A 22,034-nucleotide genomic window follows, 5' to 3' on the forward strand; every position below is an offset into this window, starting at 1 on the left:
CTGAAGTGATCCTCCTGCCTCAGCCTTCCAAAGTGCTGGGATTACAGGCATGAGCCACTGTATTCAGCCTGTCATGTGTATTTTACCACACACACATAAGAAAATTTAGGCCAGCCATGGTGGTTCACACCTGTACTCCCAGCACTTAGGGAGGCAGATGTGGGAGGATCGCTTGAGCCCAGGAGTTCAAGACCAGCCGGGGCAACATAGTGAGACCCCATTCTCCACAAAAAGGGAAAAAAAAATAGCAATACGGCCATGCCCAAAACGATGGAATTTTACCTTTAATGAATGAATTGCATGGTATGTGAATTGCATCTCAAAAAATCTGTTTGTCTTTTTTCTTAAACATCATAGGCAGTGGTGGCCAGGGGTTCTCACTGCTCGAGAAATGGTCTCGGAGCTGGAGATGTTCTCTCAGGTGCAGTGGTGGACGCGTGACTCCATGCATTTTTCAAAACCCATGCAAGTCCACAGCACAAAGAATGAACTTCGCTGTATGCAAATTTTTTCAAATGAGCCAGGATGTCAGGGGAACCCAGGATGGAACGCGGCCTGTGACAACGGACTCTAATTGAATTACAAATGTGTGACATCACTCAGGGAAGGGGAGTGGGGGAGAGGCTGTTCTCAATGATTTTGGACAACACTGTTTTGTCTAGATCCTGAGGCTCAGGACAAAACCAACTGTGTACAAACACTGGACTCTAGTTAGTAGGTTTGGTTCTCCCAGGGGTACATTTTAGCAATTCGGAAACAAGGAACACTGGGATTGAACAAACAAGTAAGTTGTGCCTCATGGGAGCCAGGCTTCTCCCGGTCACAGCAAGAAGTGAAAAATCAGCACAGATAAACCCATGGGGCTGGGAAGGCTGGCTACGTCTCCATGCATGAGAGAAGACATTGGACCCTCACCTTACACCAGCGGTCCCCAGCCTTTTTAGCACCCGGGACTGGTTTCGTGGAAGACAATTTTTCCGCTGACCGGAGGGTGGGGGATGGTTTGGGGATGATTCAAACACATCACATTCATTGTGTGTTTTATTTCTATTATTATTATTAGCTGAAATGGAGTCTCTCTGTGTCACCCGGGCTGCAGTACAGTGGCCCGGTCTCAGCTCACTGCAACCTCTGCCTCCCGGGTTCAAATGATTCTCCTGCTTCAGCCTCCCAAGTAGCTAGGATTACAGGTGCCCACCACCACATCCAGCTAATTTTTTTGTATTTTTAGTAGAGACAGGGTTTTACCATGTTGGCCAGTCTGGTCTCGAACTCCTGACCTCAAATGATCCACCTGCCTCGGCTTCCCAAAGTGCTGGGATTACAGGTGTGAGCCACTGCACCAGGCCTCTAATATTATTTGAAATGGAGTCTTGCTCTGTTGCCCAGGCTGGAGTGCAGTGGTGCAATCTCAGCTCGCTACAACCTCTGCCTTCAAGGTTCAAGTGATTCTCCTGCCTCAGACTCCTGAGTAGCTGGGAATTACAGGCACACACCACGCCTGGCTAATTTTGTATTTTTAGTAGAGAGAGGGTTTCACCAGGTTGGCCAGGCTGGTCTTAAACTCATGAGCTCAAGTGATCCTCCTGCCTTGGCCTCCCAAAGTGCTGGGATTATAGGCATGAGCCACCGTGCCCGGCCAAGATAAATTAGACTTCATCAAAATTTAAAACTTTTGTGCATCAAAGGATACTATCAACCAAGTGAAAAGGCAAGCCACTGAATGGGAGAAAATATATGCAAATCATATATCTGATATGGGACTAATATACAGAATATATAAAGAACACCTATAACTCAACAGCAACAACAAAAACAACAATCCATGCCTATAATCCCAGCACTTTGGAGGCTGAGGCAAGAGGATCACTTGAGGCCAGGAGTTTGAGACCAGCCTGGCCAACATAGTAAAATCCTGTCTCTACTAAACATACAAAAATGAGTCGGGTGCGGTGGCAGGTGCCTGTAGTCCCAGCTACTCCATGGGGCTGAGGCAGAAGAATTGCTTCAATCTGGGAGATGGAGGTTGCAGTGAGCTGAGATCACGCCACTGCACTCCAGCCTGGGCAGCAAAGCTAAATTCTGTCTCAAACAAACAAACAACAACAACAACAACAACAACAAAAAAAACACAGTGGACAAAAGGCTGGATGTGGTGGCTCATGCCTGTAATCCAAGCTCTTTGGGAGGCTGAGGCAGACAGATCACTTGGTGTCAGGAGTTCGAGATCAGCCTGGCCAACATGGTGAAACCCCATCTCTACTAAAAATAATAAGAATGAGCCAGGCATGATGACATGTGCCTGTAAGTCCCAGCTACTCATGAGGCTAAGGTGAAAAGACCGCTTATGGCCAGGAGTTAAAGACCAGCCTGAGAAACAGTGAGATCCCGCACCCCCCCATTAAAAAAAAAAAAAAAGGTTAAAATGGCAAATCTTCTATTGTGTAGATTTTACCCTAAAATAAAAGCAATCAATATAGATTAGAATGATACCTGTGCCATGTAGGATCCTGGATTCTTTTATTCTTTCTTCAATTTTTTTTTTTTTTTTTTTTGAGACAAAGTCTCGCTTTGTCACCCAGGCTGGAGTGCAGTGGTGCGATCTCAGCTCACTGCAAGCTCCACCTCCAGGGTTCACACCATTCTCCTGCCTTAGCCTCCCGAGTAGCTGGGACTCCAGGCACCCACCACCACGCCCGGCTAATTTTTGTATTTTTAGTAGAGACAGGGTTTCACTGTGTTAACCAGGATGGTCTTGATCTCCTGACCTCGTGATCCGCCTATCTCGGCCTCCCAAAGTGCTGGGATTACAGGTGTGAGTCACTGTGCCCGGCCTTTTTAATTTTTTTTTGAGATAGGGTCTCCCTGTGTCCCCCAGGCTGGAGTGCAGTGGCTCAATCATAACTCACTGCAGCCTCGACCTTCTGGGCTCAAGCCATCCTCCCATCTCAGCCTCCCAAGTAGCTGGGACTATAGGCGTGTGCCACCACACCCAGTAAACACTTTCTTTTTTTATAGATGAGGGGGTATCACTATGTTGCCGAGACTGGTCTTGAACTCCCAAGCTCCATTGATCCTTCTGCCTTAGCCCCCAAAGCGCTGGGATTACAGGCATGAGCCACCTTGCCCAGTCCCATTTTAACAATTTCTAAAGTATACAGTTAGTTCAGTGGTACTAAGCACATTTGCAGTGTTGTGTCACTATCACTACCCTTTATCCACAGAACTTTTCATCTTCCAAAACTGAAACCCATCCCCCTAAACATTGACCCCCCATTCCCTCCCCTGCTCCTGGAACCACCATTCTCCTTTCTGTCTCCATAGATTTGACTGTTCTCATATAAGTGGACACATACAGTTTGCCCCTTTTGGACCGGCTTATTTCACAGAGTATAACGTCCTCAAGGTTCATCCATGCTGTAGTAGTTGTCAGAATTTCCTTCCTTTTTTATGACCGAATAGTATTCCATTGCATGATAGACCACATTTTATTTACTGCAAAGGCAATGCAGATGCAGAGTCCCTTACACTCTTAGCTCAGCTTCCCCTGACGTAAACATGTCACATCCCCAGGGCATCTGTATCAAAACTAAGAAAACGCATTGCTATAATACTATTAACGAAACTACAGAATTTATTCCATTTTCTACAGTTTTTCCGCTGATGTCCTTGAATTCCGCATTTCAGAATCCAGCCCATGGTCTGGGCACTGTGGCTCATGTCTGTAATCTGCATGCTATGTTATCTCCAGATAAAATATTTAGAAAATAAAATCGTCATGGAGGGCCGGGCACAGTGGCTCATGCCTGTAATCCCAGCATTTTGGGTGGCTGAGGCAGGCAGATCACCTGAGGTCAGGAGTTCGAGACCAGCCTGACCAACAGGGTGAAACCCGTCTCTACTAAGAATACAAAATTAGTCAGGTGTGGTGGCACATGCTTGTAATCCCAGCTACTTGGGAGGCTGAGGCAGAAGAATCACTTGAACCCAGAAGCCGAGATTGCACCATTGCACTCCAGCCTGGGTGACAGTGAGACTCCATCTCAAAATAAAATAAAATCATCATGGAGAGTCCGAGGCCCTGTGCTTGATCCAGCGTCCAGGCACACATGTCCTGGATTGTGCCTGCAGATGAGCGCCCCAGTGGGGACCACACTCCTTCCACATGGGGATGGTGGGAAACTTCCCTTGCTCTGTCTCCGTTTCCTCTTCTGCAAAATAAAGCAACAACAGTCCATAAGCCGGGGCCTGTGGGAGACTGGGGCTGTGCAGGGGATGACGCTTAGCGCATAGACCTAGGGCTGGGGCCAGCCTCAGCAGTAGCCAGGGGCATCCCGTGTACCCAGACATTGCCCCAGCTCCCGCTCCCTGCCAGGCCTCTGCGCCCCTCACCCACTGCGTCATTTATGGTCATTTCTGCATCCGGCTGGGTCTGCTCTCTGGGGGCACTGGCTGGCCGGAGCTGTCTTTTCAGCACCAGGCAGCGCCTCTGCTCGCCCAGCACAGACAGGTGAGGCACCCGAGCCCCAGACATGAGAAGAGCCCAGAAGCGAGAAGAGGAGCAGGGCTGGGCTGGGGTCCCAGGGGACAGGGGCTGGAGCACTGAGGGGCCATAGTGTCTTAGGACACGAAGGGCCTGAGGGAACCAGGGGTTGGGGTGGGGTCGTGGCCTCCACACCACACCTGGGGTAGGGGCCAGATTGGGACAGGAGTGGCCTAGGGGAGGGGAAGTTGGGTCCTTCTTGTCTTGCAGGTACTTGAATGAGGACCGTGGTCTCTCTGAGGCTGAGGAATGACAGTCCTTTTCCCTTGCCATCACGTGGCTTGGGTGAGACCCGAAGTCCTCCCCTCTCAAATTCCCTAGCCCCTAGACTGCCAAGCAGAGGTGGAGGGGGGACAAAAAGGGCAGCCTTGGACCCCACCAGGGACATTGCCCAAGGGAACCCAGTGCCCAGAGTACGGCGCAGCCCTCATCTTGCTGCCCCTGCCAGCTCTCCTCCCCCTGGCCACAGTGCCTGGCCTCCTTACTCTTTTATTAAACGAGGTCTTGAGTTTGCAAACATGGGTTTTGCAAGCACAACTTTTGGGGGACTCTGACCCCACAGCTGGGGAGGGTTGGTCACTCTGTGCCCTGGCAGAGGACCCACGCTCATGCCCATTTCCCGCCAGTCACGGAGGGATTCGGGGAACTGGGGGTGCGCAAGCCAGTGGCCAGATGGAGCCTCGTCCAGGCTGAGAGGCTGGAGCAGACCCACTGTGCTCTGGCCGGCTGCCTGGAACATCCCGGAACTTGGAGACGGGGATCACCTCCTTCCAGGGACACACCAGGCCCTGTCCTTACAGTGGGCACAGCACAGAGGCTGGGGCGTCAGGGAAGGTGCTGCCAATGGGCACAGCGACCAGCCGGGACTCCCACCCGGACGCCACTGCGACTTCAGGACCTAGAAACAGCTGGGTTGCCCTCTCATCAACCCCACACCCTCTTTCCAGCCAGCAGCCGTCGCTCTGTGGTGGGCACTGCCCTCCCGCCCGCCAGCCATTCAGAGCCCATCCCCGGGCCCAATTCCAGCCCCGAGACAAAGCCGGAACCAGGACCACGGGCCCGGCTGACCCCGGATGGGCAGTTGGCGTGGAGGGCCCCTCACCATGGTTACCGCCACCCACAGCTCTGCTCAGAGGTGGGCATTGTTTGGCCGCCAGAGTGTGGCGAGCGCCCAAGAGCCCGAGAGCCTGGCTGGCACGACCGCCCTGGCATGTCTTTGGCCCCGGACACAGAGCAGAGCCGTTTCCCACGCTCCAGGCTCCTGGCAGCCCCGGGAAGGAGAGCGGGCCCTGGCCTTGGAAGAGGGGAAACTGAGGCCTGGAGAAGCAGTGCTCTAGGAAGTCGGGGCCAGCGGGAATGGGACAAAGGGAGGGACACCCGGCTGCTGTGAGAAATCGCTGGGACCTGGCGATATTGGGACTTGGGTCAGTAAAATAGGCCCAAGCTGCAGAGGCCGGTGTCGGAGGCTCGGCCAACCCCTCCCCAGCCTGTGTGCCGCTCAGATTCTCTCTGGCCTCCAAGCCTTTGCTCCTGCTGGCCACTCCACCCCAAAGCGCTTCCCTCACTTTGATCCCTGCACACAAATTTCCCCATAAGCCATCACCTCCTCCGAGATGCCTTCCTCAGCTTCTCCCCATCCGGTGGGAAGGGCCACAGGTCCCGTTTTTCTTGCCCGTTTCCAGACATAGCCCACCTTCTCTTTGGAGTCATGCTCCTCTCCTGTGCTGTGTGGTCTTGGGGTGCAGAAGATCTCAGGGTCCACCCTCCCATTGCATAGACTGAAGGGTACCTGGGGGTCTTCTGGCGGGACCCTTCTCACTGCAGGAGTCAGCCAAGGATGGGTCGCGTGACATTGTCTGCTGAGACTTGGGTGTCGAACGAAGGATAAAAGCAGGTCTACTGCTTGTACCAACCAACCTATGACCCCCACCAGGCCCCACGGAGGTGGCAGTGGCTCCTCCTTGGAGCCTTCCAGGCCCAACAGGGCCAGGTCCTGGGCTCAGAGAAGAGATGGGCGAATGGGGAACCCTTTAGAGGAACAGCCTTGGGGTCAAACCTATCTCTACTTCCTTCTTTTTTTTTTTTTTTTTGAGACGGTCTCGAGGCTGCCATGCAGTGATGCGATCTCAGGTCACTGCAGCCTCTATCTCCTGGGTTCCAGCAGTTCTCCTGCCTCAGCCTCCTGAGTAGCTGGGATTACAGATGTCCACCACCATGCCCAGCTAATTTTTGTGTTTTTAGTAGAGATGGGGCTTTGTCATGTTGCCCAGGCTGGTCTTGAACTCCTGATCTCAAGTGATTCGCCCGCCTTGGCCTCCCAAAGTGCTGGGATTACAGATGTGAGCCACGGTGCTCAGCCTTTTTTTTTTTTTTTTTAGGTTTTTTTTGTTGGTTTGTTTTGTTTTCTTTTTTTGAGACATGGTTTTGTTCTATCACCCAGGCTGGAGTACAGTGGCATGATCTCAGCTCACTGCAACCTACAGCTCCCAGGTTCAAGCGATTCTCCTGCCTCGGCCTGCTGAGTCGCTGGGACTACAGGCCCATGCTACTCTGACCGACTAATTTTTGTATGTTTAGTAGAGACAGGGTTTCACCATGTTGGCCAGGCTGGTCTAGAACTCCTGAGCTCAAGTGATCCGCCCGCCTCAGCCTCCCAAAGTTCTGGGATTACAATTTTGTCATTTTTTTATACTATACTGTACCTATCAGATCTTATTGATTTTATAGCCTTTTTTTTTTTTTTTTTTTTTTTTTTTGAGATGGATTCTTGCTGTGTCGTCCAGGCTGGAGGGCAGTGACACAATCTCAGCTCACTGCAACCTCCATCTCCCAGGTTCAAGTGATTCTCCTGCCTCAGCCTCCAGAGCAGCTGGGACTACAGGTGTCCACCACCATGCCTGGCTAATTTTTGTGTTTTTAGTAGAGATGGGGTTTCATCATGTTGGCCAGACTGGTCTTGAATTCCTGAGCTCAAGTGATCTGCCCACCTTGGCCTCCCAAAGTGCTGAAATTACAGGCATGAGCCACCATGCCCAGCCGGTTGTATAATCTTAATCTGTGCCTTAAACTGAGCCTCAGTTTTCTTTTTTTTTTTTTTTTTGAGACGGAGTCTCGCTGTCGCCCGGGCTGGAGTGCAGTGGCCAGATCTCAGCTCACTGCAAGTTCCGCCTTCCGGGTTTATGCCATTCTCCTGCCTCAGCCTCCCGAGTAGCTGGGACTACAGGCGCCCGCCACCTTGCCCGGCTAGTTTTTTTTTTTTTGTATTTTTTAGTAGAGACGGGGTTTCACCGTGTTAGCCAGGATGGTCTCGATCTCCTGACCTCGTGATCTGCCTGACCTCGTGATCCGCCCATCTCAGCCTCCCAAAGTACTGGGATTACAGGCTTGAGCCACCGCGCCCGGCCGCCTCAGTTTTCTTATCTGTAAAATGGGTATATACAGGAACCAGTCAGGAATGGTGTGCTGTCAGCAATACAAACACAACAGGAAGGGGCCTGGGTGGCAGGGTTTGTCCACAGGCTCCTGTGACGCATGCACAATGGGGGTCTGTGGCAGGTAGGAGCAGTCCTTTCCTCATGGCAGTGGAGGGGCAGAGTGCAGACTCAGAGCAGGTGGAGGGAGGATGTGGTGAGGGCTGCCAGCAGGTCTCCTGTGGTTGCTGCAATTTCCTTGGTGAAATAAAAAGTGAGGTCATCTGATGGGAATAAGGATGGGAAGGAAACAGGTACATGGGAGCACCCCAGCTCACCGCATTAATTACTACAAGAAGATCCCCCCAGGTAGGGTTGCCATACTCAGGAAAATACAAACAGGATGTACAATTAAATTTGAATTTCAGATAAGTAAGAATTCACTTTTTCAATATAAGTATATCCCACGGACAGCTGGGTCTGGTGGTGCGTGCCTGTGGTCCCAGCTACTTGGGAGGCTGGGGTGGGAGGATCACTTGAACCCAGACACTCGAGGCTGCTGTGAGCTATGATCATCCCATTGCACTCCAGGCTGGGTGACGGATCGAGACCTTGTCTTAAAGTAAATAAATAATAAAAACATAATCAGAGGTCGGGCATGGTGGCTCATGCCTGTAATCCCAGCACTTTGGGAGGCCAAGGCCGGCAGATCACCTGAGGTCAGGAGTTTGAGACCAGCCTGGCCAACATGGTGAAACCCCGTTTCTACTAAGAATACAAAAATTAGCTGGGCATAGTGGTGCCTGCCTGTCATCCCAACTACTTGGGAGGCTGAGGCACGATAATCGCCCGAACCTGAGAGGCAGAGATTGCAGTGAGCGGAGATCACACCACTGCACTCCAGCCTGGGCAACAGAGCGAGACTCCATCTCAAAAAAAAAAAAAAAAAAATCCACATTCAGAGACATCGGTGGCTGCACATCATGGAGGGGGGACGGAGTTCACAAACTAAGTTGAGGCAAATTACAAAACAAACAAACAGAAAAATAGCAGCAACAACAGCCCTCAAGGGAGAAAAATAATACTTTAAAGCTGCGACAGTGTATCATTTAAAATGTCTGGTTTTCCACAAAGCCATTACAGGATATACAAAGAAACACCGTCCCTGAGTGTCCTCTGATGCTGACTTTTTCAGAACAAAACTTCAAAGCAGGAAATATACAGATGTTCTAACAACTAAAGAAAACTATGTGTAAAGAATGAAAGGAAAGCATATCAACAATGAATCAGCAAATAGAGACACTCAATAAAGAAATGAAACATAAAAAATGTGACCCCATGGATTATATTTAAGAAGTGAAGGCCGGGCGCGGTGGCTCAAGCCTGTAATCCCAGCACTTTGGGAGGCTGAGACGGGTGGATCACGAGGTCAGGAGATCGAGACCATCCTGGCTAACACGGTGAAACCCCGTCTCTACTAAAAAATACAAAAAACTAGCCGGGCGTGGTGGCGGCGCCTGTAGTCCCAGCTACTCGGGAGGCTGAGGCAGGAGAATGGCGGGAACCCGGGAGGCGGAGCTTGCAGTGAGCTGAGATCTGGCCACCGCACTCCAGCCTGGGCGGCAGAGCAAGACTCCGTCTCAAAAAAAAAAAAAAAAAAAAGTGGAAAAAAAAAAGTATAAAAAAGAAACACATGGATATTCTAGAGTTGAAAAGTATAACTGAAATGAAAAAAAAAAAATCACTAAAAGGGCATATGTCACATGACAGAAAAAAGAAACAACAAACTTGACCACAGATCAATGAACAGAAATTGTCCAATCTGGTCCAGGCGCCGTGGCTCACTCCTGTAATCCCAGCACTTTGGGAGGCCGAGGTGGGCAGATCACTAGGTCAGGAGATCAAAAGCAACTTGGCCAACATGGTGAAACCCTGTTTGTACTAAAACTACAAAAATTAGCTGGGTGTGGTGGCGCACGCCTATATTCCCAGCTACTCGGGAGGCTGAGGCAGGAGAATTGGAGGCAGAGGTTGTGGTGAGCTGAGATCGTGCCATTGCACCACCAGCCTGGGCGACAAAAGTGAAACTCCATCTCAAAAAAAAAAAAAGAGAGACAGAGAGAGAAAATATAAATGATCAAATTCAGGAATTAAAGAGGGGATGTCACTGACCTTGCAGAAACTAAAAGGCCTATTAGAGAATATTATGAACGCTTTATACCAACAAAGTAAAATACTTAGATGAAATGGATGAATTCCTGTAAAGGCACATACTTTAAAAACAGATTTAAGAAGAAACCAAAAATTGGAAAAGATCTGTAACAACTAAAGACATTGAATTGGTCATTTAAAATCTTCTCACAAATAAAAGTTCAACCCAGATAGATTCGCTGGCAAATTCTACCAAGTCTTGAAAGAAGAAATAATACCAAATCTTTCACAGAATAAAAGAGGAAGAACTGTTTCCCGCCTCACTCTACGAACCAGTACTACCCTTCCGCAAAGGTCAGAAAATTACGACGAGAAAAGTACACAGGGCTGGGTGTGGTGGCTCACGCCTGTAATCCCAGCACTTTGGGAGGCCAAGGCGGGCAGATCACGAGGTCAGGAGATCGAGACCATCCTGGCTAACACGGTGAAACCCCGTCTCTACTAAACAAAATACAAAAAATTAGCTGGGCGTGGTGGCGGGCACCTGTAGTCCCAGCTACTCAGGAGGTTGAGGCAGGAGAACAGCGCGACAGAGCAAGACTTCGTCTCAAAAAAAAAAAGAAAGAAAGAAAGAAAGAAAAGTACAGAGGACTAGCCTCATGAACATAGACACAAAAAGCTCTTTTTTTTTTTTTTTTTTTTGAGACGGAGTCTCACTCTGTCGCCCAGGCTGGAGTGCAGTGGCATGATCTCGGCTCACTGCAAGCTCCATCTCCCGGGTTCATGCCATTCTTCTGCCTCAGCCTCCCGAGTAGCTGGGACTACAGGCGCCCACCACCTCGCCTGGCTAATTTTTTGTTTTTAGTAGAGACGGGGTTTCACCATGTTAGCCAGGATGGTCTCGATCTCCTGACCTCGTGATCCGCCCGCCTCGGCCTCCCAAAGTGCTGGGATTACAGGCGTGAGCCACCGTGCCCAGCCAAAAATCTTTTTTTTTTTTTTTTTTTTTTTGAGACGGAGTCTCGCTGTGTCGCCCAGGCTGGAGTGCAGTGGCCGGATCTCAGCTCACTGCAAGCTCTGCCTCCCGGGTTTTTATGCCATTCTCCTGCCTCAGCCTCCCGAGTAGCCAGGACTACAGGCGCCCGCCACCTCGCCCGGCTAGTTTTTTGTATTTTTTTAGTAGAGACGGGGTTTCACCGTGTTAGCCAGGATGGTCTCGAACTCCTGACCTCGTGATCCGCCCGTCTCAGCCTCCCAAAGTGCTGGGATTACAGGCTTGAGCCACCGCGCCCGGCCAAAAATCTTTAACAAAAGATTACAAACCAAATCAGCAGTGTATAAAAAGGATCACAAGGGCCGGGCGCGGTGGCTCAAGCCTGTAATGCCAGCACTTTGGGAGGCCAAGACGGGCGGATCACGAGGTCAGGAGATCGAGACCATCCTGGCTAACACGGTGAAACCCCGTCTCTACTAAAACAAATACAAAAAACTAGCTGGGCATGGTGGCGGACGCCTGTAGTCCTAGCTACTCGGGAGGCTGAGGCAGGAGAATGGTGTGAACCCGGGAGGCGGAGCTTGCAGTGAGCTGAGATCTAGCCACTGCACTCCAGCCTGGGTGACAGAGCAAGACTCTGTCTCAAAAAAATAAATAAATAAATAAATAAATAAAAAATAAAAATAAAATAAAAATAAAAAGGATCACACACCAGGACCAACTGGGATTTACTCCAGGAATGCAAAGTTGGCTTAATATTCAACAATCAATTTCCTTTTTTTTTTTTTGAGATGGAGTCTCACTCTGTCACCCAGGCTGGAGTGCAGTGGCGTGATCTCGGCTCACTGCAAGCTCTGCCTCCCAGGTTTACGCCATTCTTCTGCCTCAGCCTCCCAAGTAGCTGGGACTACAGGTGCCTGCCACCACACCTGACTAAGTTTTTGTTTGTTTGTTTGTTTGTTTTAGTAGAGATGGGGTTTCACCATGTTAGCCAGGATGGTCTCGATCTCCTGAGCTTGTGATCCACCTGCCTCGGCCTCCCAAAGTGCTGGGATTACAGGCGTGAGCCACTGTGCCCAGCCCTCAACAATCCATTTCTGTAATACATCACATTGATGAAATAAAAGACAAAACCACATGACCATCTCAATAGCTACCAGAAAAGCACTTGAGAAATTCTCACCTATTTAAGATAGAAACGCACAATAAACTAGAAATAGAAGGGAATTTCCTCAGGCTGATAAAGGCATCTATGAAAAATGTATGGCTAATATGTATATTATATATAAAGTATTATAGAATACATAAAAATATATAAAAAATATACAATATATTAAAATGTTTATATTTAATATATATACATTTCTGGAGACAGAGTCTTATTCTGTTGCCCAGGTTGGAGCACAGTGGCACAATCACAGCTCACTGCAGCCTTGACATCCTGGGCTCAAGGGACCGCCCTGCCTCAGCTTGTCAAGTAGCTGGGACTACAGGTGCACATCGCCACATCCAGCTAGCTTAAATTTTTTTTTTTTTCTTTTTTTTTTTTTTTTTTTTTTTGAGACGGCATCTTGCTCTGTCGCCCAGGCTGGAGTACAGTGGCCGGATCTCGGCTCACTGCAAGCTCCGCCTCCCGGGTTCACGCCATTCTCCTGCCTCAGCCTCCCGAGTAGCTGGGACTACAGGCGCCCGCCACCTCGCCTGGCTGGTTTTTTGTATTTTTTAGTAGAGACGGGGTTTCACTGGGTTAGCCAGGATGGTCTCGATCTCCTGACCTCGTGATCTGCCTGCCTCGGCCTCCCAAAGTGCTGGGATTACAGGCTTGAGCCACCGTGCCCGGATTTTTCTGCATTTTTTACGGGATCTTGCTGTGTTGCCCAGGCTGTTCTCAAACTCCTAGGCTCAGGCAATCCTCCCACCTCGGCCTCCCAAAGTGTTGGGATCACAGGCGTGAGCCACTGTGCCTGGCCCAGCTAAAGTATTTAACAGTAAATGCCAGAATCTTTTCCCTGTAATAGGGGGACAAAGCGAGGGGCACATCTGATGTACCACTCTTATTCAGCACTATACTGCAGGCTCTACTCGGTGTGATAAGGAAAAACCAAAATGATATAAGACAAAAGAGAGACATTAAAAGCATCCAGATTGGAAAGGAAGAAGTAAAACCGTCTTTACACACAGATGAGGGTCCTGCATATCCTAAGAAATCACCCCCAAAGCTATTAGAACTAATAAAGCTGAGTAAGGTAGCAGGATATACGATGAATGTATGAAAATAAATTGCAGGCTGGGCCTGGTGGCTCACACCTACAATCCCAGCACTTTGGGAGGCCAAGGCAGGCTGATCACCAGAGGTCAGGAGTTTGAGACCAGCCTGATCAACATGGTAAAACTCTGTCTCTACTAAACATACAAAAATTAGCCGGGCATAGTGGTGGGCACCTGTAATCCCAGCTACTCTGGAGGCTGAGATAGGAGAATCGCTTGAACCTAGGAGGCGGAGGTTGCAGTGAGCTGAGATTGTGCCACTGCACTCCAGCCTGGGTAAAGACGTGAGACTCTGTCAAAGAAAGAAAGAGAGAAGGAGAGGGAGGGAGGGAGGGACGGGAGAGAGAGAGAGAGAGAGAGAGAGAGAGAGAGAGAGAGAGAGAGAGAGAGAGAAAGAAAGAAAAGAAAGAAAGAAAAGAAAGAAAGAGAGTAAAAGGAAGGAAGGGAGAAAGGGAGGGCGGGAGGAAGGAAGGCAGGAAGAAGGGAGGGAGAGAGGGAAGGAAGGGAGGGAAGGAGGAAGGAAGGAAAGAAAGAAGAAGGAAAGGAAAAGGGAGGGGAGGGGAGGGACAGGGAGGGGAGGGAAGGGGAGGGGTGGAAGGGAAGGGAAGAGAAGGGAAGGGAAGAAAGGGGAAACTGGGGAGCCCCCGTGAGGCCGGCCCCAGTTCCCCACAGCCCTGGGACTGGGTTTTCCAGCTCGGCTGTGTCGTTTGCTGAGTGGCCTCTACTTCCAGCTTCTGACCTGCGGTTGCTGCTTGCTTCCCCCCACACCTCCTTGTACCCCCCATGGAGGCCTACAAGATGCTCCTCGGGCAGAAACTGTGGAGTCACACTGGGGCTGTGGTTCTGAGCTAGGGGACCTGCCCCAGGGCTGCCGGGAGAGGCCTTTGTTCCCCATGAAAGGCCTCTGCTTTAGCAAAGGATCCTTGAAGGGGCTTCCAGCTGCCGGCTCCACAGGGCATGAAAAGTGGATTTCGGGATCAGAGGCCTGGGCAGAGCCACTGACTGGTGGGAAGAGATGCCATTTTCCTGCCCTTGGGGCCACCTCAGCCGGCTGGACTGTGTGTGCGCAGCCACCTGCGGTGGAAGGGCTCAAAGAGTGGCCTCAGCCAGCGTGCTCCCGGCAGTGTGTCTTGGGGCTTCAGGCCTGGGGTAGTCGGAGCCACTCAGCTCCTCGAATCCCCCAGAGGGGCCCAGAGCGGTGACCCCAACAGCAAGCCAGTGGTGGAGTCAGTGTGAACTCGGTTCAAACTGGAAACAGGTTGCCCTCACGGACAGTATTTGGCGGGAGGAGGACAGCTCCGGCCGGCGTGGCCAGCATGGTGCTGAGGGCACTGTGGAGCCCAGCAGACAGGAATCATGAAGGCGTCAGAGCCTCGGTGACTGGGCCCAGCCCTGCCACGGGGCCCCCAGATCACCCCCGTGCCCTCCTGGTCCAGCCGCCCAGGGGGCTGAGCAGCCACTTCCTGTGCCCCCACGGCCTGTCCAGAACCAGGACTGCACAGCCACCCACACAGGGACCGTGTCTCAGAGGCCCAGGAGGGTGGCCTCAGGGCTGGAGGGATGCTCACGCGTGTGGCTTCAGGGCTCTCGGACCCCCAGGGCTCTCGGGGGACACTGAATTACCAGGTGCACATGCACTTTGGCCGGCCACCCCGTGCCCAGAGTGCAGCCACGTTTAGTCGAGGGTGCGCCGCAGGCCACATTCCTGAGCCATGGCTGCCCCCTGGTGGAAGATGCCCTGGGCCTGGCCTGCCCAGCCCCACACAGCCCCTCCAGGAGTCCTGCGCTGGGCTGCAGGCCCAAGACTCAGAGGTGGATCCACCCCGGAGGGAGCTCCTTTAAGTGGCCCGGCTCACACCTTCCTCGGGCAGGCACAGGTCTCACTGGTTGGGGGGAACAGTAGAATCAGCCCTTCCTGGGGCAGTGGAAGGTCTGGGGGCCACTCCCAGGCTGCGGGACAGGTTCAGCATTGTGGCCAGAATCAAAGGGGCCTGGAAGCGCCCTGCCCAGGACAGAGAGCCAACATCCTGGAACAGGGCCAGACATGGTGGCTCACGCCTTTAATCCCACCGCTCTGGGAGCCTGAGGCGGGTGGATCACCTGAGGTGATCAATACCAGCCTGGCCAACATGGCGAAACCCCATCTCTACTAAAAATACATCTTAGCCGGACATGGTGGCGGGCGCTTGTAATCTCAGCTACTCAGGAGGCTGAGGCAGGAGAATCACTTGAACCCGGGAGGCCGAGGGTACAGTGAACCGAGATCGCGCCACTGCACTTCAGCCTGGGTGACAGAGCGAGAGTCTGTCCCTCTAAAGAAAAAACCCACAAGGGGTCGAGCTGCCACCCCTGTGGGGGTCCAGGAGATGCCAGGCTAGACTGGGGGAAGCTGAGAGCAGCCCACCTCCCCCAAGCCCTGCAGCATTGGGCTCAGCCTCTGGGCTCAGCACCGTGTGGGCCTGAGGGGAGTTTCCCATGATTCTGGGCCGAAAATGCTGGATGCCTGGGACAGCGTGGGATGTGGGGGGACATGACAGCTTGGATGAGAGCCCTGGGCCCCAGGCATGCACCTGTGTCCTGCTACAAAGACGGGCAACGGGGCAGGAGTGGCCACAAGTTGAGACACTGGACGTGTGCAAGTGTGTACGTGGGTGCCTGTGTGCTGCGTACATCAGTGAGGGTGAAATGTATGTTTTCTTCCTGTTCCCCAGGGAGTGGGGGGCCCTGAGGAAATTCGGGTCATGTCAGAGATGAAGAAGCTACACTGTCTTGGACATTCGAGGGGGTCAGGTGTCTGAGACCTCACACAGCAAAGGGCCAGAAGCCGTGGGTGAGGAGGCTACAGCTCCAGGGGCTCCCGCCTGTGCCTGCCTGCCTGGAACGCTCAGAAGCATCTCCACCCCTGCAGGGGCCCCTCCCACTGTCCCAGCAGGCACCCTCGTGGGAAGGTGTAGAGAGCTGGCACCTTGGCCCAGGGAGGGAACTCTTCAGGCTTACTTTTTCTTTTTTTTTTTCTTTTTTTCAGACAGTGTCTCACTCTGTTGCCCAGGCTGGAGTGCAATGGCGCAATCTCAGCTCACTGCAACCTCCAACTCCCGGGTTCAAGCCATTTTCCTGCCTCAGCCTCCTGGGTAGCTGGGATTACAGGCGTACACCACCACAGTCAGCTAAGTTTTGTATTTTTAGTAGAGATGGGGTTTCACTATGTTGGCCAGGCTGGTCTCGAACTCCTGACCTCAGGTGATCCACCCGCCTCCACCTCCCAAAGTGCTGTGATGACAAGTGTAAGCCACCACACCCAGCCGGGTTTCTGTAGGGCAATGACCTCGAGACCTCCCCTGCACACTGAAACAAGCGGGACAGGGTCTTCCGAGTCCATGCTCATCTCTGCACGCTGTGCCCAAGCCCCGCTCCACCCACCTGAGGATAGGACCTCTTTGCTCTCTGTGTTACCCTGGTCACAGCCAGAAGCCAGCATGAGGCACCAGCCACTGTCTGAGGACACGTGAACCTGCACTTCCAGCTGGTCATCTGCCCACACCTTCCTGTAAGAAAATGGCACACAGATGCCCGTGCACCTGTGCACACACATGCACACACACAGGTGCCCACACACAGGTGCACACACGCACACCCCTGAGCCTTGCAGCCAGTCTGCACATGCAGGGACCCTGTGTTGCTGTCTCCACACTCCCGCCAGGCCCAAGCTCAGGGAAGGGCTGGGACGTGTGACTGCTGCTGGCCCCAGTTCTTTTTTAATATGTGACGTGTCTGGACAACACAGAGCCCGATTTCATTAAAGATGCGACCAGGCCAGTCACGGCAGCTCACACCTGTAATCCGGGCACTTTGGGAGGTCAAGGCAAGAGGATTGCTTGAGCCCAGGAGTTTGAGACAAGCCTGGGCAACATAGCAAGACCCTGTCTCCACAAAAAATAAGTTCAGCCAGGCATGGTGGCGGGCACCTGTGGTCTCGGCTACTCAAGAGGTTGAGGTAGGAGGATGGCTTGAGCCTGGGAGGTGGAGACTAAAGTGAGCCATGATCGTGCCACTGCACCCCAGCCTGGGCAACAGAGCAAGACCCTGTCTCAAAAAATGTATATTTATTTTAAAAGAAGGCTGGTCGCGGTGGCTCACGCCTGTAGTCCCAGAACTTTCAGAGGCCGAGAAGCGTGGATCACCTGAGGTCAGGAGTTCGAGACCAACCTGACCAACATGATGAAACTCCATCTCTACTAAAAATACAAAAATGTAGCCGGGTGTGGTGGCGGACTCCTGTAAACCCAACTACTTGGGAGGCTGAGGCAGGAGAATCACTTGAACCAGGAGGCAGAGGCTGCAATGAGCCGAAATCATGCCACTTCACTCCAGCCCGGGTGACAGAGTGAGACTCCATCTCAAAAAAAATAAATAAATAAAAATAAACAAAAATTAGCCTAGGAGTTCAAGGCTGCAGTGAGGTATGATCACACTATTTCACTCCAGCCTGGGCAACGAGAGTGAAGAAGTGGGGAGTGGAGGGGAGGGGAGGGGAGGGGAGAGGAGGGGAGGGGAGGGGAGGACCAGCAGAGCGGGTTTCAGCCTCCTCACCAGCTGAGATTCAGAATTGCTCGAAACTCCTGCAGAAGGTTACACCAGCTTTTCTCTGCCAGTCTCCACCCACATCCCAAACGTTCTCCAAGAAGTGGAGGAAGAAGCTGAGGGTGGGTGGCCGGTGTCCCCTAAAGCCGCTGGGGCAGAAGGCGGGCTGTTCTGCCCCCAGTCTTATCGGCTTTCATAGGAGGAATGCGTTTTGTTCAATCCTGGATAGAGAAGACATTGCCGTTTGCTGAGATCCGGGTGCACCTGACATAGAAGAGGACGTGGTGCTCTGTGAGGTCCTGAGCTTCGAGGTTTGGACGAGGACTGGTGGGTGCCATTAACAGGGGGCAGATTCAGCCGGGTGTAAGAGTGAAGTTGGTTATCCAGCCTGGCAGGGGCTGTGAGAGAGAGGGCCCCCCGCCATTCAAGGTGTGCAGGGGGAGGCAGAGCTAACCTACCAGGAAGGCACCTGGCGAGACCAGGGTCTCCCCAGCTCCACATTTCCTGGTCCAGTTCCTTTATTGTTCAAAATTTTTTTTTTTTTTTTTTTTTTTTTTTTTTTTTTTGAGACAGAGTCTAGCTCTGTCGCCCAGGCTGGAGTGCAGTGGCCAGATCTCAGCTCACTGCAAGCTCCGCCTCCCAGATTTACGCCATTCTCCTGCCTCAGCCTCCTGAGTAGCTGGGACTACAGGCTCCCACCACCACGCCCGGCTAGTTTTTTGTATTTTTTTTAGTAGAGATGGGGTTTCACCGTGTTAGCCAGGATGGTCTCGATCTCCTGACCTCGTGATCTGCCCATCTCGGCCACCCAAAGTGCTGGGATTACAGGTTTGAGCCACCGCGCCCGGCCTATTGTTCAAATTTAAAATATGTTTGTGGCCAGGTGCGGTGGCTCATGCCTGTAATCCTAGCACTTTGGAAGGCCGAGGAGGGCAGATCCCTTGAGGCCAGGAGCTCGAGACCAGCCTGACCAACATGGCGAAATCCCGTCTCTACTAAAAAGACAAAAATTAGCCGGGCATAGTGGTGTATGCCTATAGTCCCAGCTCCTCGGGGGAGAAGTGCTTGAACCCAGGAGGTGGAGGGTGCAGGGAGCTGAGAACTGAGATTGCACCACTACACTCCAGCCTGGGCGACAGAGCGAGGCTCTGCTTAAAAAAAAAAAAAAGTGTTTATTCAGGCTGCTCTGCCTATGGAGTAGCCATTCTTTGTTTCTTAACTTTCTTAATAAACTTGTTTTCACTTGTTTAAAAAAAAAAAAAATGTGTTTGTGGCCGGGTGCGGTGGCTCACACCTGTAATCCCACCACTTTGGGAGGCTGAGGCAGGCAGATCACTTGAGGTCAGAAGTTCGAGACCAGCCTGGCCAACATGGTGAAATCTCATCTCTACTAAAAACACAAAAATTAGCTGGGCGTGGTGGTGGGCGCCTACAATCCCAGCTACTCGGGAGGCCGAGGCATGAGAATCACTTGAACCTGGGAGGTGGAGGTTGCAGTGAACCGAGATCCTGCCACTGCACTCCAGCCTGGGCGACAGAGCGAGACTACGTGTTCATTTCACAAGAGGGTGTCAGAGTATGGGGACCATAGCAAGAAGCTACCTTCAAGGGGGTATGGAAAATGACCTCTGACCCCCACGCTGACCCTAAATCCTCCATGCAGAGGACCAGGAAGGCAAGACAGAGGGTCACTGAGGGGGTCACCGAACAGGAGGTTTGGTGATGTAAGAGGAGGAGGCTTTGGAGGAAGCCAGTGGCCGGGATGGTGGCAGCCCACACTCAATTCCCTGGGAAAACGCAGCACCAGCCTCAGTGGTCGCTGCTGTATGGGGTCTTCCTGCCTCCATCAGCTACCCCATGACCCACAGGCTCTCTGCAGCCCAGGCCCGCCAGTGTGCCTCAGTGTGCCTCTCACGCTGCTGGCCCCTGGGGGCCACTCTCCTCTGCCCTGCAGCCGGGACCTGCACCCCACAGCATGTCTGGGCTGGATTGCTGTGACCCAGGGGCTCCCCGTGGGCCAGAAGCCTCCAGGACCCCAAAAAATGTCTGTGTTTCTGGATCCTCTCGGCAGAATGACTCGAGGCTCTGTCTTACTGGACCCAGCGGCTGGGCAATGTTTCAGGCTAGGCTGCGTGGGACAGATCCACCAGGCGGGGATGCTGGAGCCAGAGCATTGGCGGTGGGTACTGGGACCACTCCAGTTTCCCACAGCGAAGTCAGGCTGTGAGGCCCGGGGCTGTAGCACTCACCACCCCACGGGGTCGATCTTATACCAGAACTTTTTCTGTTCCATCATGTCCTTGGGCTCTGTCCCTTGGTGGGGGGATTCCTGGGTTAAAATGTTAGAAATGGTATCTCCAAGGTGCTCGGGACATCAGACAAAGCCCCACAGGCCCCAGCTGGAGCAGGGAGGTCCCTGGACACCTCATTCTCATGGCAGGTAAGGAACAGGAAGCCCGACATGGGCACACCCCAGCTCTGAGCCCTGAGGGACAGACAGTGGCTCTGTCATTCACAGACACAGTTCAGGCACCGCCCTGTTGGCTGCCCGGGGTGGAACCACTTCCTGGGGCTGCAGCGGGTTAATGCCAGGCCACGCCCTGGGCTGAAGAGGTTTCTCCTCAGAGCCTGGGTTTTTCCTCTCTCCTCCCCTCTGCCAATCTGGCCAGCGCTCCGAGAGTCGCACGAGGCTCCCGTCCCCCAGACTGCGGCTGGCGCTCAGCTGTTTGTCCTTTTTTCCAACTCTCCGCTTTTCCCTGTCCACGGCCTGAGGTCTAAGGCAGCCCCGAGGCCCAGCCTGTGCTCTCCTTTCCAGCCCTGCTGCTGGCTCTTCTAGAGGCTGGGCTGGGACCCTGGAGACCTGGGGCTGGCTTGGACCCACCCAGGCTGTGCAGAGACGGACAGAGGCAAGGCCAGGGATAGATGCTAAAACAGCCAGCAATGCTCCCACGAAGTGCCCTGGGCAAAGCCAGGGCTGGGTTCCTACTGACTGTGGGCCCTCTCCGGGTCACCGCAGCCTGGTCTCCCTTTCCCCATCTGGAAATGAGACAGATCATCATGACAATTCCTTCTAGCTCAGCCCATGACTTCAAAGAGCCATCCATTAAACCCTGGCGTGCCCATCAACACGTCTTTTCTCACATGCGCTGTCCTTCCCCACAAAGTCCTGTTTCCAGCCTCAGGCCACTTTCTCCTTAAAGGGTGACACCCATGGACGAGTACTCAGGGAGCCTGGCGTGCAGGCTGAGGCAGGGATGAAAGGGGCCCATAGGGGCCTGGCATGGTGGCTCACGCTTATAATCCTAGCACTTCGGGAGGCCGAGGCAGCCAGATCACGAGGTCAGGAGTTTGAGACCAGCCTGGCCAACATGGGAAAACCCTGTCTCTACTAAAAATACAAAAAATTAGCCAGATATGATGGCACACACCTGTAACCCCAGATATTCGGGAGGCTGAAGCAGGAGAATCACTTGAACCCGGGAGGCGTAGGTTGCAGTGAGCCTGGGCGACACAGTGAGATTCCGCCTCGAAAAGGAAAAAGAAAGGGGCTCGTAGGAACGGGGAAACTGAAGGAACCGTGGCCCTCTCACCAAGAGACAAGCACCCTTTTCTCAAATGTCCTGGGGGTCAGGGTTGGCTGGAGGAGAAATATCCCACAGGAGCTGATTTCTGAAGACACAAAATACCCACCCAGAGCCAGGCCTCAACCTCCCAGGGCAAGGGTGGCCCTGCCCACCCTGCGTCCACTCACCAGGACGCCCTGCCTGGTCCCCTTCCCAAAGCACCATTGGGGGGCTCTGGACTCCGGGAGAAGCTTCTGGAATGTCTGAGAACCAAACCAGTTTTCAATCAAACCTTTTAGAAGCCCAGACCACTTTCAGAGCCGGCCCCTTTTGAAACCCAACACGTCGAAATCCACTTTGCAAATCTGTGTCCCAACATTTTGAAACCAAAATTTCCTGGAAACCTACTGGAAGGGAAGACACGCTGGAAGAGAACCAGTCGGAACGGCAAAAACCGTTTCATCCAGATTGTTTTTTGAGTCCCCGGTTTTTTTTTTTTTTTTTTTCTGCAAACTGCTTTGAAA

At 52.5% G+C, this 22,034-nt stretch overlaps 1 protein-coding gene across 1 annotated transcript in view; it reads right to left on the bottom strand.

Annotated features, from left to right (window-relative positions):
- Positions 1–6,613: 6,613 nt before the first annotated feature.
- Positions 6,614–22,034, bottom strand: part of LOC105483399 (carbohydrate sulfotransferase 12) — a 58,518-nt gene continuing 43,097 nt past the window's right edge. The window contains exon 3 of the transcript XR_011622639.1: positions 6,614–8,211. The gene's annotated coding sequence lies outside the window, so the exon portion shown is untranslated. The remainder of the gene's footprint in view (positions 8,212–22,034) is intronic.

The sequence above is a fragment of the Macaca nemestrina genome, chromosome 4, assembly GCF_043159975.1.
Source record: "Macaca nemestrina isolate mMacNem1 chromosome 4, mMacNem.hap1, whole genome shotgun sequence".
NCBI lineage: Eukaryota > Metazoa > Chordata > Mammalia > Primates > Cercopithecidae > Macaca > Macaca nemestrina.